General features: G+C 37.3%; 1 pseudogene across 1 annotated transcript; it reads right to left on the reverse strand.

Moving 5' to 3' along the window:
- Positions 1 to 4,020: 4,020 nt before the first annotated feature.
- On the reverse strand, positions 4,021 to 13,545 carry LOC149165549 (PRA1 family protein B1 pseudogene; annotated as a pseudogene). Its single transcript, XR_016260757.1, has 2 exons — positions 12,736 to 13,545; positions 4,021 to 6,246 (listed from the first exon to the last, which is right to left on the reverse strand). The product of XR_016260757.1 is annotated as a PRA1 family protein B1 pseudogene (transcript).
- Positions 13,546 to 14,518: the final 973 nt, after the last annotated feature.

Genomic DNA, 14,518 nt, shown 5'->3' on the forward strand with positions numbered 1-14,518 from the left:
TCTCCTTCCCCTTTTATAGTCTTAGGCCTTTCACAATACCATGGTACAAAACCATAACAAAACAATACCATAGACCCAATACTTGGGGTAAACACTTTTGACGAGATACCATGGTCCAAAACCATAGGTTCAAATACCAAGGACTAAATCCCATGGACCAAAAGTAAGTTCTCCAACGTGTACGTGCTTTTCCTTGCGTGAAAGTGCGTGTATACGCATACGCACCTTTGCACTATCTAACATGCGTGTATACGCGGATTCATCTAGATGAACCTGCGTATATGTCTTTTCCTTCATTCTGAAAGCCTGAACTGAGATCTGTCACTAGAGAGAGTTGCCATCAAGGACAACACCTGTGCCATAATGCCAACAATCTCCCCCTTTGGACTTGATGGCAACCCCAATATCCTCAAAGTCATTCTCCCCCTTTGTCATCAAGGTAAAAGGGTTGTGCTCCCCATGAGTACATGCTGAAATCTCTGCGCTGCTATGCTGACCATGCTCGCCTTGACTATAGGCAAGATCTGCAAAAAGATGTTCTTCAAGAAGAACCATGACTTATAGATCATAAAAGACCTTTCTATCACCAAAAGACTCAATACATACATCCATCAGCCAGCCAAGTGGGGATCATCCACCCAACCAAGTGAGGATACGTCAGAAATTTACATATGACAACCAAGTACATTAAATCTTCATCCCAGACATAGTGGGGAAACCAAAATAGGCCGTTACATGACCTTGACACCATAAAATAGATACATGACATAGAGACGAAATATCTAGATCAAGGCTTATGAGAGTCACCAATAATTGATATCACTAGCATCTGTCAATCACCATTCAGATTAGTAACCATGATTTCCTTCTGTTCTCCCTCTGCATTTGTTCCACCTGAAACCAACAACAGCTGTGAAATAGAAACAACAACTTCTAAGATAATGCCAACAATGCATCATTAGAAGTTTATCTGCTCCCCCTGAACCTGTCCCAGATGGTCTTTGTCAGACCCATATCAGACTTCCTTCAATCAGAGTCTGTCCCCACTGAATTCTTTCAAACTATCATATACGTGATTGTCTCTACATGAACCAGTGTATGTACGTGGATACTTCTTAGGAAACACGCGTACACCCATTTTTCTCTGAAACAGACAAGTTTCAACAGCGAGATGATGTATCAACTACTCCCAGCTTCTGTCTGAGGTATTAAAAAGTTTCCCTGGGTAGTGGTTTGGTGAGAATATCAGCAACTTGTTCCTTAGAGGGAACATACTCCAATTTGACCTTTTGTTCCAACACTTGTTCCCAGAGAAAATGATACTTGATCGGTATGTGCTTAGTCTTTGAATGCATGACAGGATTCTTTGAGATACTAATAGCACTTGTATTCACTACAACAAAACCAGCGATTTGCGCCAGATTTAGCACCAGATTTTAGTGCATTTTTTTTGTAATTGTGATGAGCAACCTGGCGCTAAATCTGGCTCTATTGTACAATTTTTAAAGCGTCCTTTTTTGCACCTGATTTTGCATCCTTTTTCACGCTAGATTTTGCATCATTTTTTACACCAAACTATGCATCATTTTTTGCGTCAAATTTTGAACCAAGATTTGCATCTTATTTTATGACAGGTTTTGCTTCTAGTTTTGTGTCATTTTTTGCATCTATTTTTCATTCTCTTTTGCTTCCTATTTTGTGTCATTCTTTGCTTCCATTTTTGCACTATCATTTGCATCAAGTTTACACTGTATTTTGAATCCAATTTAACGTCTTTTTATGCATCCATTTTGTGTCAGTTTTTGCATCTAGTCTTACGCCAGGTTTTGTATCTAGTCTTACACTAGTTTTTGCTTCTATTTTTGCACCAGCTTTGGTGCCTATCTTTGCACCATGTGTTGAATTTGATTTAGCACCAAATTTTGCATCCATTTTTGTGCCCATTTTTGCATCTTTTTTTGGACCATTTTTTACATCCACATTTACGTTTGATTTGTCTCCATTTTTCCCATCTCATTTTGCACCATATTTTGCGTCATTTGTTTCATCCAATTTTGCATCATTTTTAACACCATCTCTTGCATCTAATGTTACATCATTTTGAGCATCCAAATTTGCATTTATATTTGCATCTTATGTTGAGTCATGTGTTGTGTCCACCTTTGCATCTTATTTTGTCTAATGGTACATTCAATTTAGAGCCATTTTTTACGTCTACTTTTGTATTTGTTTTTGCACCAAGTTTTGCATCCAATTTTAAGCTATTTTATGCCCCTTTTTGCACCATTTTTTTGTGTCTACTTGTGTCCAATGTTGCACCATTATTTTCACCGACTTTTTCATCCAATTTTGCATTTTTTTGGTGTCTAGTTTTACATCGTTTTCACCATCCAAATTTGCATCTTTTTTTGCCTCATTTTGTGTCCACATTTGCATATAATTTTGTGTCTGAGTTCGAGCCTAAATTTGCATGTGATTAATTTGCATCATCATTTGGCATATTAATTTGTAACGTTTTTTGCTTCTTTTTAACGCTCAACTTTGCATCTTATTTTACATCTAGTTGTTGTTTTTTTTTGCATCTAATTTGGTGCCCATTTATGTGTCCTTGTTTTTGCCCAATTTGATATCCTTTTGTATGCCATGTTTTGTTCCCTTTTTTGTGTCAACTATTGCACAATTTTTCACTTCTAATTTAAAACATTTTGTATGTCAATTGTTTGCATTTTGTATTAATTCCTAGTTTAACATCAAATTTTACTTTCAATTTTGCATCCATGGTTACATCCGCATTTGACTTCTTATATAGAGTATATTTTTCTTTACATATATGACCCCCTTTATAGATTCATAGTGAAATTTATGATAGTTTCTAAATATCATTAAAGCAGATATCACAATTCAAAATCATTTGTAAAGAAATTTAAGAGAAATTGACAACATCCATCCAAAAAAATAACAATGTGTCATTAACAATTTTCAAAACATGTATAAAATAGCAACATAATACTAATAAAATCGGTATTATTTTTAATCAAAACAAGTAAAATTCAAATATGATAAACAAATCAAAATATTTCATGAATATCGTTATTCTACGATAAATTAACTACATAAATCAAACTCATCGTATGATTACAAAATCAAAATGTCTCATTAATATAGGGTAAATTCACAACACCCATCTAAACATAGCAATGTCATTCTACACAATAATTTCTTCATAAAAAACAATGCATGTGCATGCCTAGCTACCACCACCAAGATCATCTTCATGATCATCTTGACCATCCTCATTACTTTGATCCACATCCTCACCAACACCGCAACTATCATCACCATCTCCTCCTTCACCACCATCATCCTCATCCTCATCATCTCCTGATATATGTTTAACATAATTTGGATCATCGTCTTGGCAATCATTACCTATAGCATTCTGACAAAAAAAATCAATATTACATGTTAGTATTAATTACATAACACAACGCATGTTTTTGTTATACAATGTTAACCATAAAATGAGGTAAGATATAATATCTAATAGTACTAAAAAATAAAATGAAAATATGGTTTAAAAGTATATTGGAAATCCAACTAAGATTACATACCATAGAGTCCATCCAAACAACAAATTCAACCCATCTCTTTTGCTGCAGCACCTCCTTTTCCAAATGATTTGGAGGTATTCCATATTTTAGTTCCTATCAATCAGTAAATAGGGAGAAAATAGATAACAATGACTTTCTTCTAGTACAAAATTTATTAAAAAAATATCACATGTTTAATATACTTACAAAGGTTGTTATCAGTGCTTTTAAACCTTTCTGGCCACTACGATGAGTGACTTTTGTCTTGGTTAACCTCGCCTTGGATGCCTTGTCCTTAAACATAAACCAATTCAATTTATTTTCACACAAATACATGTCTAAGATACTTATAAGTATTAATACATTCTAAATAATGTTTAATGAAAAATTCAATACCTGAATGCTCTCATTGCCGGCTTTTCTTTGTGCATCCAACTTCTCATATGATTAGGCCGATAGGCCTTCCCTTTGAAAGAGACTTTCGTCATCCCTTTCATTCTAAGGTTGACACCTGGCGTTGACATCTGGCGGGCATACAGTAGGCAAATTGTTAATGTTGAGGCAATTTCTGTTTATTCTCAGTGATTGAGAACTTCCGGCAAAACTTCAATGGAAAACTATTACGCCAACGCTATGGCGGTCTCGAATCTTCACCCACTACATGAAGCAGGCAGAAATATCCGCAAATTTGTTACAGCTCCCTGTAATCCGTGAATAAAACGCAAATTTGTTACAGCTCCCTGTAATCCGTGAATAAAACGTTACAAATCACTGAGAAGGCAGTGTAGAGTTAACAGCGATGGGGTTCCTTCTTTTATTTCGCAGGCAGAAATATCCGCAAATTTGTTACAGCTCCCTGTAATCCGTGAATAAAACGTTACAAATTACTGAGAAGGCAGTGTAGAGTTAGCAGCGATGGGGTTCCTTCTTTTAATTCTCACAATATGACAGAGTAGGTGAAATGCCTGGACTGGAGTGATTTTTGTTTAATACTTGGACGAGGAACAGGCACTTGGTATCATGGAAAGGCCAGAGGGGGGCAGCGTTGAGGAACTAACATCCGCTAATTTGTTCGTATTCTGCGCAGCTAGGGCTTTATCCTCCGACTTCCAGCGGTCTTTGACGCGGTTTTATATTTATTACTTAATATTTTTAATTTCTGGTTATGCAGTCAATAGTCGAAGTCAGGGTTTGATTCATCCGCGTGATCCTTTTAACGGAGGCCAGGGATCTTCATAAATATCGCGCTTTTGAAAGAGAAAATGAGATTTGGTGCTGTTGTTTTCTTCATCGGTATCCTTGAAGGACAAGGAAGAAGCTTGCGGTGACGGGAGCGACCGTGGATAAGAATTGGGGGAGCAGGTGCTCGGCTTTCCTTGCACATATATGCTGCCTCGAATTGTTATCATTATCAGTATTATTATCTTCTCCCAACAGCGACAGAATGACGGATATATCCTCGGCGCTGTTCTTTCCAGAAATCCGTCGTTGTTTGGTAGGGTTTGACGAAGTTCCTAAGTTGATGTGTGGATTTTCCCTCTGGGGTTACTTCTGTATATTTTGATGATTAAGGGCGTTGACCCTTCCACGAACTCCGTATTTTTTTGCTACTGAGTCCGTCTAAACTCTGGCGGTTGCTGGAAATGAATGGAATCCCTCCGGTTTGATTCACTGTCGTCAAACCTTAAATTCTTCTTCTGCTATTGTCTTTTGAAATTATTTTTTCTTTCTTTTAAATAAATCTATGGAAACATAGGTTGCTTAAATTTTTACTCACGCCGGATGTCTCTGCGTCTAAAGATTAACCTATCTTCTAAATTTGAGTTAAATGCCCTCTTCCTTTTGCTTGTAGGGCAACTGCAAGTTTGCTACAGTCAATCCCAATATAAATTTGTGATCATATCCATTGTTGCAAGCAACTACAAGCTTCTGCAATATACTAGTGCACTGCAGAATGATTATTGCATTAAGGGCACTGGTTTTGTTACTGGTAAGCTCAGTATTGTTATCCCAGCATAGGATTAATGGTGTGTATATTCACTACAATACAACAGCTGGGCCTGTGGAAGGCAAGCTTAATGTGTATTTGGTCCCCCACTACGTAGGCTCCAATGACAGTCTTCAGGTCTTATTAATTCCTCTATTCAAATATCAAGCCTTATTCTACATTAATCGGTTTGTTGTAATGCATCTGAATGAAATGTATTTACCATAGACTGTGAATCATATCTGCAGCCGGCGCAACCTACCTGTGTGAGGAACATATTGGATTCTTTGGTCTACTCATTGCAAGAAGATCCGAACCGTAAATTCGTTTATGTAGAACAAGTATGTTTTCTTACCAAATAAATCATTAACGTCCTCATGAATAATGGAGGGTATATATGTATACTGAAATGATTTATAACTGAGTTTACAGTACCCAGTCTCTTCAAGTTGATATATCTGACCTGTAGCGCTTCTCTTCTTTTAAAGAATGCACTGTTCGAGCTAGCCTGGCAAGGGTGTCATTACTGATGCTCATTGACTGACTATCCCTTGAATCAGTTAAGCTTGGTTGAACTTCAGTAATGAGCTTGATGAAATCAACAGCCAGGACAGTTGATATATCACGTATAGTGTTAACATGGTGAGCCACTTTTTGTAATCGATGATTCTGTCAGCATCAAAAAATTCAAAAATGTCAATTAACACAAAAGATTCGAACAGAAAATAGAAACTCTAACTATCCATTCTGACATGAATCATAACGAATTCTGAATGAAAAAATTCAAATTCTGATTAGTGTACTTTATTCAACTAAGGAAAGGTTTCGGTCATTCCATTATATATCATCACAGTTTAAACAATGGACCGCAGAACAGTGTTAATTTTAAGATTCAAGGGTTCAAGTATTTCTTAAAGATATAAGACCTAAGAGCTTAATTCAAAAGAATTCACCAATTTTCAGATGCCTAAGTTCTGAGGTTTCTATGTTTAGACTCCGAGAGATCTCTAGAGAAAGGGAAAAGACTTTCTAGAAGCTTTCAATGGATCTTTTGAAGGTCTGGTAGGTAGGATAGATTTAGTATATAGAAGTCATGAGCAGATGAGTTTAAGAGATCTTTTAAAGGACTAGCTACTATCTAACTATAAAACCCTACAACTGCATAAATCCAAAGCACAGTGTGCAAAAACTTTACTGAGCCTAGCCAAGACCATAAGCCACTTTCTATTAGCCAACTTAAATACTTAACTGAATACCATCAGGCAATGTGCCCCGTAAGTTATTTTTGTTTCTCCCATCCCTCCAGAGTCCATATTGCAGGTTTCAGATAATCTAAAAACATTATTGTTGTAAACTATTTTCCAAAGCTGAAATAGAACGTCTCAAGGGTAATGGTGTTTACCCTTACATAGCATGATAACCAAAACGTCCAAAGAGCAAAGAAGCACACAATTACAAAAAAATATTTAATATAAACAAATTGAAAAATCAGAACTGAAAAGAAGTAGCTTTATAAAGGCAAGGTTGCGTTCAACAACAACACTTCATTTATACCACTGTCACCAAGACCTTTGAATGGTAAAATAGTTGCAACCCTGTTGTCATGATCTCCAAAATATTTCAAATGTTGATTCCGGAAAGGAAAATATATCACAAGAGAACACCACAGATCCCTCTCGGAAACCAGAGGAGTGTTTGCAATGAGCAAAAACAGCAAAAAAAGAAAGAAAAAACTGTAACCTAATGCGTTAACATTTAAACCCTGGTGCATGAAAATTTTAAAACAGTAATTCGAAACCTTTTGCATTCAAAGTCAAAATCCAGAATTACCATTCTATACCTAAAGGAAATTTTAAAATGACAGATGATTGAATTGACCAAAGAACAGGGAAAGATTGTTAATTTCCATATATTAGCATGCCATGCAAACAAAATGTCTCCTAGATTAGAACTATGTATGAAAGATTCTTAAGGCAGATAAAACAGTAAATTTTATAGTGGAACAATCCTAAGAAGTACAAATATTAGGGCAGAGACTGTTCATTTGATATGAATAAAATATAATTTTTCAACATGACTGCAGGCTACAAGCCATTTGACTCAAAGATTGCCAGAATAGGATCAAAATAAAATATCCTTAAGAACATCCTAGAAAAAAAACCTCATGATAGAGAGTGAGATTGGATCCTTCATCCTCAAAATCCCCGTGGATGTTCAAATAAAAAAGGGGCAGAGAGACACCATAATCTCAGTGGACATTAGGGTGACCATCAGCGAGCTTATCAAGTAATATACATATTATAATAAAGACATCAAAACCATGTATAAGCTTTATCAAAAACAGATTTCCTACTAAAAGCGGACAAGCAAATCGTTATTAAAAGTTGACAGTAACAATTCCTATAGCTGGATCATATCCGAGACTAGAACCACAATAATTGAGCTGAAAACTTGCATTAGGGTCTGAAAGAAGAACTAGAAGCTCATTACATTAGCACATCGTTACAGATATGATTCGGGCACAGATTTTCTTTGCACGGTTGGATTTGATCAACTCTGCTATGTCAATTGCTGGAGTTGTACATTTATACAGCAAGCTCCTGAAAACCTAGCTCCTTCTATTTTGCTGCCCCAAATTATAACTGTGTATTGTAATTGCTAAAATAGAGTTTAGGTTGTTGATTTCTCCACCGTATCTGGCCAGGTTGGGTAAGCCAGGTAGCTAATATAGCCCCCACCCGGGTTCAAGTTCTACCAAATGACATGCTTTCACTTTTGCTGTTGGGTTTTACTGCCAAGAACCCAGTGGGTTAGCTCAATTGGTTTGATTTGTCATGAGGCCTCCAACTAGTCTGGCTGAGTCATGAGGTGTCCAGTTCTAGCCTAGCTGAGCCGTGAAGTCTCTGGTTCTGGTCTGGCTCGGCTTCAAGTCCTTCTAAATTCTACCGGGATTGTGCAATATTCAGTCAGACCCGGACACCACATGAGACAGTTTTTATCCCCACAGTTGGCTCACACCCTCAACCCCTCCCCATGAAATTTGAACTAGTGACAGACAGGACTAAACTCCACACAAATTAACTACTCTACACCTCGTGAATACCCAACATATGACTTATCTAAAAAAAATTAACATCTGTTATCACATCATCAACAGTCCACTAATGGTGTTCAAAAGGACATACCAGTAACCATAAGGTTTTTTTGAGCCTTTTGTATCATCATTTATCCTTTGGAATAATCCAGATCTCCCCTTACCAATTCATCTTCTACAAAATACGATAATGAGAGTTTTGGGTTTCTTTTTAGAAATATAAAACTAACCCATTCTGTAATACTAATTATAATATCAGTTAAACACAATTTTTTCTCTTTTCTAGATATCAACGACAATATTCACAAACCATTACATTCAGCGAAGCTTCTTCTTTAATATGGTAAGTGGAAGAGGTTAATTATAGAATGTTAACAGTATCCATAAACACTGCGTTTCATTTGGTTTTTGTGTTAGTTTCCAAGCATCTGTTAATGCTCCTTGTCATCCGTTGCAGCTTGAGATCACTCTACTAACATAGAATTTTGAACCCGCTTAGATTTAATATGACCAAGAAGTACTGAGAAATAATACAGCATAAAACTAGAGTGTATAGGGAATATGTTTCTGCTGCTTGTAGGAATGTATCCCGTATAAAATTGCTAGAATGAGCTCGTGTTATAAGTGTGCAGCAATGAACCCCAACGCTAATTGCCAAGTGCAACTTTTGTTATAAGTGTGCAGCAATGAATCCAACGCTAATTTCCAAGTGAAACTTTTGTTATAAGTGTGCAGCAATGAATGCTAATTGCCAAGTGCAACTTTTGGGCTATGAAAATTCCTCCGAAGATAGAATTTTAATAACAGAAAAACAAGTTTGCAATAAGGTGGTAGGCAAACTGCCTAGGACTCTAGAAGCAGTTACACTAAAAATTAACTCACAGGTGTGTGTGTGTGTATTGCATAAAGCAAGGTAGACTGACAAGTGAACTATAATAATATGAGACTGATAACCAGAGTCTGCTTGCCACCCTTTCCTCTCAGTCCAGATTCCAGAACTCTGCATTAACGAAGGCTTGTTGCAGACAGAATGTATATAATTGGTGCAACCCATATAAATAACGAGAAAAGGTTTTGGTGTGATATTGGTGGAGAGAGAACATGGCTAGGTACATGATTATACTAATCACAAAGAACAGATGCTGAATTTTTATGTTAAGAGTAACACCTTATTATGGTGGAAGACTTTATTACTGCAGCTTGGGTTAGATATTCCTTTGGTAAACTAGGTAATTATTGAGTAACAAGTTCAAAAACGTTACCTCTCAAAAGGGCTTACAGAAATTTAATTGAATGAAGTTAATGCACCCAGTAGACAGAGCCATAGGAGATTGTGAATCTAGATTCACGGGGCTATTGAGATCTCTCACTCGAACATAGAAACGTTTAAAAATATATAAATTTGTATATGGATTGAAAGTTTTTGAGAAAGTTTTCATATACTAATGCCTCACACCTTGCATTAGGTTCAAGGAGCATGTGTTGCCGAGGAGGCTTTGGGTGGAGGTCATCACAGATCACCTTGATGGCCAATTATTTGAGGGCCTAAGAAAAGTCATTTAGCAGCTGTAGATTTTGGATCATGTATAGGGAATAGGGAGGCACCAAGAACACATGTTCTAGGAGTTTATAGATAATACATAGGAAGGCAGGGACCATCTCTTAAAGCCTACAACATGCAGCAGGGGGCTACATGCCCACAACATGCACAACAAAGCAATGCGTCCACATTTACCGAAATGAAGAAATATGAACAACCTACTACAGAGGAATGTTAGATGTGTGGAGGGACATATTTTTAGAGATATTGCCCATAGGTGTACAGAGGGACAAAATTTGAGCAGAATTGGACAACGGGGAGACATATGAACAGAGCGTATAGGATTCAGTCATCTTAGACAGTCAACTTTGATTATTCCAAATCTGCTCAACCTCTCAGAAGGTTGCAAAAACGAATTTGCATTTTATGACAATCTGCCATACTTTGTAACCATTATTCTATTTGTGATACATTTATCTATAAGCTGGGTCATGTCAGTCAATTTTCAAGTTTTCATGGATGAGTTCAAATAAAATCTCTCATAAGCCTAAGTTTTGGTTGCAATCCGAACCTAGCAGTCAGACAAATCTGTGTCAGATATTCACTCTCCTGCTTGTAGGCCGTGCGTTACTCCAAAGTTATCTTCCATCCATATAGAGTGTATGCAGAGTCCATTACGGATACCGTCAACTACAACAGTCCAACATATAAAGAAACTTTTGATAATGACTATAAAATTCAAATCATAAATGATAAAACTATCAAAATTAAATTTCACATGCAATTTTTCCGAAATTGGATGTTGTCAAATTTAAAATGAGTTTTTGCATCGGTATCAACCCCCAAAACAAGAACCTTCCTTGCAGCAAAGAATACCCACTCACTTTTATAACAGGAACTAACTACAGATATGAAAAACTTTAATAACTGAAAACAGCTTTCGACGGCCCTTAAATGAAACCATCTCTACAATTCTAAAAATATGGAGCAAAAATTCTTTTAAAGGAAAATCCCACTCACAAAACCATATATACTGCTACTACGGCAAACAATTGCATGGAGAGTATGGAATGCATAAACGACATCAAATTTGCAGTATAACTGAATCTATTTTTCCGAAATTCATAAGAAATGAAAAATACAATGGGATCTTGTTAAGGACATAGCAGCAATGCTTTCTATGAACAATATCTGCTAGTTCAAACCTAAAGAAATCTGCACATAACAAAACTCCACTAAGAACAGATCTGAATCAGGGACTTTAACACCTTGACTTGTACTGGCAAGCACACCAGGTTCACTCTTCCATGAATAACGGTAAACCCACCACAATCAAGCTTTTCCCTTTCAAGATAGCTAAATTAAGGAACATGAAAAAACCATTTCACTAATTAAACAAGAAAGGATGATCTGGAACTTTTTCCCAATTACCAGTTCTACCATAACAGAAACACTGAGCATGCATAAACCCATTTGCTGGCCAATAAGAAATTACAGGCGGTACCTACTCAGATTTTCCAAGACATCACCTGATATAATTAAAAAAGGATGCGGGTCCATTTATTTGAGCTCGTCTTTTTTTTTAACAGAAACAACTCATTATTTTTGGAAGGAACGGATCAATCTCCTAGGACGTGTCGCCCAGGGGATTACCGCGTATATGTGAGAGGATGTAAGAAACAACACACTTGGACTCGAACCTAGGCCAGTGGGGAGGTAAACTCTCACCGATTTACCAGGTAAACTCTCACCGAGGTAAACAGAACGCAAGGGAAAAACACCCCGCGGGGAGATGAATTATTTTACCAATTTTTGCTCAAGAAAAGCAATGCCATTAAATTGTCTTCAATTCTTGTCATATCAGCTAACACCATAAACTGATAGAAAAAGGGTGCATATACACATTGTTTTACAGCCCTCGAGTTTCCTTATAAACCGAATAAGCACGATTCAACCCTAATTTTTTTTCCCAAAATTCACACGAACATAATTTAGAAAGGAAAAGAAGGAAACCCTTAGATGGTTGTTTTTTCTCCTTTTCTTCTTAAAATTGACAGAGATAAAACAATTAAAGAAAAATAAAACGCAAGGGAAAAATGAATCCCACTGTGGGATGAATTATTTCACAAGTTTTCTAAACAATGGCAATTTCAATTAATCGTCTGTCTCTTATTTTCCGTCACTTCTTTGAACCAGAAAACTGCATAAATTGATCGAAAAAAAAGATATAAAGTCATTTTTTCTCCCCTCGCGTTTTATTCGAATCCATAGAAATTCTATTCTACCATAATGTTTACCCCCATATTCACATAAACCCACCAGAAACAAAAATAGAGAAACCTTACGATGATTTTTTTGTCCATAGAAACCCAATTCAACCCTGATGTCTTTTCCCAGATTCAAATAACCCCAATTGATAAAGAAAAAAGAGAAACCCTAAGATGGTCTTTTTTTAAACCTGCTATTCTTCTTAAAATTCATACAGATCAAACTGAAAAATTAGAAATTAAGCAAATTTGCGTACATGGAAAACCCCTCAGACATTGGCAACAGCAGGGGTAGGGCCGCCGAGGAAGGAGAGAAATCCAGGAACGGGCTCCTCTTCGTCCAAAAAGAGATCTTCAGGAACCCTAAACGCGCCATGTGCGCACACCATCGCTACCCCGATCATCAACGCCGAAATGAGCACAGCCCCGACGCTCGTCATAAAGACGATAACAATCGTAAGGACTGTCAGGATTCCCAGCACCTCCCGGTCGCTATAGGTTCTATCGAGCAGAACCAGGGGCTCCCTCCTCAACAGATAAAGGAAGATCCAGCCCCCTAGGAGCGCAACGAGGAGGAAAAACGAGATAGGGTTGGACAAAAGGCTGAAAGCGAGAACGCCAGAGAGCAGGAGGAGTTAATTCACGCGGAAGTATGTCCAGTTCTTGCGGACCCTGGTGACCGCTTCTGCCATGGATGCGGGCTTTGCCAGGGAGTTGCGGTCTACGAGCTCCGGCAATGGCCTCCTTTGGGAAAGGGCGTTGTTGGTACCTTCTAAGAGCCCAGAGAAGAAAACACGAACGGCGGTCGGCGTCGTTGACAACGTCGTTATTGTAGGCACCGTGTCTGCAGATGACGATGTTGGAAGAGGGCTATAAGCAGCTGCCATTTTCTGGTTCTGGTCTGTATTAGAGTCTGTAAGCAGGGAACTACGTGGAAAAGATCGCAGCAGCGCAGGAGCAGAGGCCTTTTGAATCAAAATGTATTATCGGTGTGGAATGGCAACACCAGCCTCATAACAATGAATCTGAATAGCCCAGACTAATTTTTTCATCTTTGGTTTTCACATTGCCCAACGGTGTGTCCTTCGACATTTATGATTTTTATATGTTTAGTTAGTATATATTATGTTGATATATTAGTTAATTATGTAGTCGTAAGAGTGGATGGTTGACTTTTGTGTGGGAAGAAAACTGAAAAATGGTTTTATGAATTAAAATATCAATATATTAATAAATATAAAAATGGTTGATTATAGTTATTTTCTTTCATTTGCATTTGTTAATGGGATTGTTTTAGGTGGTGGGAAATGGGATTGTGTTAGGTGGTGGGTGATCTATGTTAGAAGAAATAATATAATTGTGATAATTAATAATTAATGTGGTTATATAAATTAAATGGTTGATAAATTCTGGTATGTGTAATAATTTTAGTTCATTGTACTTGGTGTATGTGAATACAACTATGTAAATTTTGAATATATGTAAATTATGTGAAAATAAACTCATGACTACCTTGACTGCGCTAACATGCAGTGAAGTTTGGAATGGGCAGATTGGGGAAGGACATCACCCATATTGTCCCCCTTCCTCATGGAATTTGGCTGAGACAAGACATCACCCATATTGTCCCCCTTCCTCAAGGAATGTGGCTGAGACAGGATGATAGCCTTAAGGGAAAACAAAAAGATGACTAGACAACAAGTTGAAGAGTGTGGAAGAGTAGTCGAAGTGTGTGGAAGAGGCAAATAATAATGGGTACAGAAGCTTGCTGCACAAAGAACATGCAGAATGCTAGAGACTGTGAAACAAGGGAGTCTTGGGAGAAGACACTAGAGAAGAAATTTGTGTCAAGTTGTTGGTGAGAAGATAACATGTGTAAAGATGGGTGTGATTGAACCCAATGCTTTGTGAATTAGGAATACATTTCTTGTGACCGCATGAAGGCCATTGAACCATGTGTTTAAGCTTGGAGGGCCAGTGGGAACTCATTGGAGGAATTGGGTCACTATGGTGCTTGCCATGAGGTTGATAAACCACCTG

This window comes from Pinus tabuliformis, chromosome 5_1 (genome assembly GCF_031772625.1).
Source record: "Pinus tabuliformis cultivar Carrire ecotype Pingquan chromosome 5_1, CPIR1, whole genome shotgun sequence".
Taxonomy (NCBI): domain Eukaryota; kingdom Viridiplantae; phylum Streptophyta; class Pinopsida; order Pinales; family Pinaceae; genus Pinus; species Pinus tabuliformis.